The sequence below is a fragment of the Eptatretus burgeri genome, chromosome 5 (genome assembly GCF_056783735.1).
Source record: "Eptatretus burgeri isolate ZD-2024b chromosome 5, Ebu_testis_v1, whole genome shotgun sequence".
Taxonomy (NCBI): Eukaryota; Metazoa; Chordata; class Myxini; order Myxiniformes; family Myxinidae; genus Eptatretus; species Eptatretus burgeri.
The window spans coordinates 88,619,143-88,623,732 of record NC_140965.1 but is presented as its reverse complement, the minus strand read 5'-3'; the positions used below and the strand labels follow the sequence as shown (position 1 = coordinate 88,623,732).

General features: G+C 39.7%; 1 pseudogene; it reads right to left on the bottom strand.

Moving 5' to 3' along the window:
- Positions 1 to 1,530: 1,530 nt before the first annotated feature.
- Positions 1,531 to 3,954, bottom strand: LOC147026917 (uncharacterized; annotated as a pseudogene).
- Positions 3,955 to 4,590: the final 636 nt, after the last annotated feature.

The window sequence follows — 4,590 nt, the reverse complement described above, 5'->3', positions numbered from 1 at the left end:
GATATGAAAATGTATCATTGTCTGTCATAATGAAAATCTATCAATGTGTGGTGTCACATATGAAAATGTATCATTGTCTGTCATAATGAAAATCTATCAATGTGTGGTGTCATATATGAAAATGTATCATTGTCTGTCATAATGAAAATGTATCAATGTCTGGTGTCAGATATGAAAATGTATCATTGTCTGTCATAATGAAAATCTGTCAATGTGTGGTGTCATATATGAAAATGTATCATTGTCTGTCATAATGAAAATGTATCAATGTCTGGTGTCAGATATGAAAATGTATCAATGTCTGGTATCATATATGAAAATGTATCAATGTCTGGTGTCATAATGAAAATGTATCAATGTCTGGTGTCAGATATGAAAATGTATCGATGTCTGGTGTCATAATGAAAATGTATCAATGTCTGGTGTCATATATGAAAATGTATCAATGTCTGGTGTCAGATATGAAAATGTATCAATGTCTGGTGTCATATATGAAAATGTATCATTGTCTGTCATAATGAAAATCTATCAATGTGTGGTGTCACATATGAAAATGTATCATTGTCTGTCATAATGAAAATGTATCAATGTCTGGTGTCAGATATGAAAATGTATCATATATGAAATTGTATCAATGTCTGGTATCATCAATGCAAATATATCAATGTCTGTCATAATGAAAATGTATCAATGTCTGGTATTATATATATATATATATATATATATATATATATATATATATATATATATATATATATATATATATATATATATATATATATATATATATATATATATAATATGTATCCATGTCTGGTATCGTATATAAATATGTTTCAATGTCTGGTATCATATATAGAAAGATGTATCAATGTCTGGTATCATATATAAAGATGTATCAATATATGGTATCATATATAAAGATGTCTCAATATATGGTATCTCATATAAAGATGTTATATCTCATATAAAGATGTCATAAAAGATATCAACATATAATATAAAGATGTCTCAATATATGGTATATCTCAACCTCATTGATACCAATGTCTGAAATCATACATGAAAATGTATCAATGTCTGGTATCATACACGACATGGCCAAAAGTATGTGGACACGTGCTCGTCCAACATGTATATTCCAAAATCATGGGCATTAATATGGAGTTGGTCCCCCTTTTGCTACTTGTCTAGTCGGAAGAGGGGGGTATCATGCACCCCCCGGAAATATACTTCTAATCAGTGTTTCTAGATTGGAAAAAGTGTGTAGAAAATGATGAGCTATGTTAAAAAGTTGTCAAAATGTCCCACGTATCATTTTTATGCAAATTAGTGCCCCCATTATTGAAAAATCTAGTTTCACGATATCTCAGCCAATATTGCAGATAGCTGAACAAATAAGGTGTCGAGAGCCATGTTTTGAGGGTCAAAGATCATAATAAAACTATTCTTAAAGTGATCATATGTGTCTGTGTCATGCTAATATGCAAATTAATTCCGCCTCTACAAAATAATCACATTTTTACCAATTCAGAGACTCCATATTGCAGAAAACTGAACAAATAAGGTGTCCAGACAGATGTTGTTGTGTTTTTAACCAATGTTTATTTATTTTGTAGTAGAAGGGTCACCACCATAATAGAACTCTTCTTCTCTTTCCCATTCCAGATAAACAGTCAGGTAAATGCTTCTCCACTATGAATCACTCATCGTTTTCAATGAAATCATCAGAGTCCAACTCGTCCTCTCCTTCCTCTTCGTCCTCCTCTTCCTGTTCATGCTCTCCAGTGTCCAGGAGATCAACTAGCGAGGTTGGTAGGACAGGACCGCAGGACCATACTTGTTTCAACACTCCTTCATCATTCCTCATCCATCCTTGCCCCTCATCATAGGGTTTTGGCTTTTCCAGAATAGCTTCACCAGCTCGCTTGTACAAGGAGACACGGTGGTTCACGCGTTGGACGTGCGGCTTCAGAGCAGAGTGGCATTGAGGAAGGCGAGCCAGGTCGACCTTAGACTTTTAAGTGAGTTTCTTGTCCTCCCCAACCATTTTGCGTAGCAACTTGGCACGGACGACGTCCACTGAAGAGTCACGATTCTGTCCATACATCAGACAGGTGAATTGCTCCAACTGCCTCAGCACCTCAGGCTTGACATTCCAGTAGTCAACGAGTTGACTGAACGTCTTGTGAAACCTGGGGTTCTCCTCCAGCTTTTTCAAGGGCGCCATATTCCCCTTCCCTTTGAAGGCACTGGAACAGTCTTCTCCGCTGAACACATAGAATCCAAGAAGAGTGGCACAGTAGTCTTCTCCCAGGGAGTCTGCAAGCTCAGAGAGGTTGAGAAGTTGTCGATGTTTCCCTGACCCCGTATCCAGGTATACAGTCAGCTTGATGGCATGAGCATGGTAGAGAAGAATTATGAAGATATCTGTGTCAAGTGTTCTGACCACAGAATTCTTGTATCCGAGGGCAGCAGCATGATGGAGGTACAGTACCACCCTTGTATCAGTCTCTTCCTGGTTGCTGTAGATTGTGCGGAGCTCACGCACCGCAACCTGAAACACAAAGGGGCATTGTACTTCAGTCACCACCAATTCTAGAGCTAGACAAAAATCACAGATAATCACTTAGAATTTACCAATTTTACCAATATTTAAATACAAGACTGAAAGAAAAAATTCGCATCACCAATCTCCAAAATTTTATCCTATTATTCACCAATCACCAAGAAGCACGTTGGCAATATTATTTAAGTTAATCCTGGTAATAATAATTAATAATAATATGGGTTTTCAATTTAACTTGCCATTTGATGAGACAAGATGGTGGGCTCTCCCTCCACAATCAGTATTGCCATCTCTGTTCTCTCCAGCTTTGAAGCTGCCTGTTGGTCACTCCATACTCGCAGCAGGAGCTGGCAGATCTGCTTTTTGTTGTCGTCATTTGCAAGGAACATCTTGAAGTCATATGGCTTCCTGGTCACTGGTCCAGCCAAAATGATCTTCTCTGAGCTGCCACTCCTCAACCTCTCCTGCGCTTTGATAGATTCCGGGTGGTAACTGTCAGTCGAGAACAAGAAGTGCTTCTTGGCCACCATTTGATCGAGCACCTGTAGGCATATTTCACCACAGGTTGGGGGAAGGTTGGCAAGGGTATGTAGCAGCGCCATGCCATCCTAGGTGAACAGGACATCCTTGGGGTATGGCAGATCTTCTGTGGTGGTGTCCTCGAGAAGGTAGTGCAGAATAGAGGCTTTGTTGGTCTTGGAGAAAAATCCATCCGGTGTTCCAAGGCTGGGAGGCACAGGCATCAGGCAGTACTTCATGAGTTCTTCCAAGTCCAATGGCTCATCTTGACTCTGAGACTTGACGAGGAGCACGAACGCAAGGTTGCTTTGCTCTTGAAACTGTATGACCTGGAATGATAAATGGTTAACATGTTGATATGGCGTGTAACATAAAAAAAATATGGGTTCACATTTTCACCTGTCCATGAAGTCGAACTCGACCCATTTTCCCAGCCCGTGATTCAATTTGCTCCCATGCATTTTCTTTGTTCTTATAAGATGTGAAGTATACAGGTCTCTCAGTTTTGCGATGACCATCTTTGATCTCAACTTTGTCACAAAAAATGGTGGGAAGATGGGTCCAGCAGAACCCCCTGATTTACGAGGGGAGTGATGCCGCTGTGAGGTTGATGGTTCTGGTTCTGTATCATCTCCCAGAAGCTGAAGGTTGTCAGTAAAGCGCTGATAACAGTTGTGGTGATACCCCACACTTTCCAGGTCATCGGGGAGAGTGGTAGGGATGTGGTCACACACTGATTGCATACGATATGGGGACTCATGTGATTGGTGGAGACGTCGATCCTGGATCTTCTGAAGCTGTTGTAGTTTTTCTGTAGCAGTTCCTTTGATTTTAGTGAGGGGTGTAAAATGACCATGATCAGACATGGATGGCACATGAAGGATGCATGCAGGTGGAGAGCAATTGTGGGCTGCAGGATCTACACTCCGTTTTCTTTTTGAGCATGCCAGCTTAATGTCTACTTCTACCACCACTGTTATAGAAATGAATGAGAAATCACCATTAATGTTAATATAAAGGGACCCTGTTATGAAATCTGGACTTCTCAATCTGATAACAGATGATCTGAGTGCAACGATCATGTTCAACAGTGGCCTAATGTTTGATGCTAACAAATGTTTTTGGGATACAAGCAGTGAAAACAACAATTAAGCTAGAGCCATACATAGATTTTAAGAGGCAAGCTATAGCTAACATGGTTCTTGCTAGCTCAGCTGTGATGCTGCCTGTTTCTGGTTCCATGCAGAAACTGACATCCACATGTGTGTGTAGCTGAGTTAACTTCTTACCTTGTTGGTTTGGAGGTTGAATACCCAGCAAAATCAGTTGGCATCGACGAAGATGCAGAACTCTTAACGGAGGCATTGAATAAATTTACGAAATTCGGAAATGGCAGCAATGGCAGGACTAATTTGCATAATAGCATGCCAGAGATACATGTGGCCACTTCAGGAATAGTTTTATTATGATCTTTGACCCTCAAAACATGGGTCGAGACACCT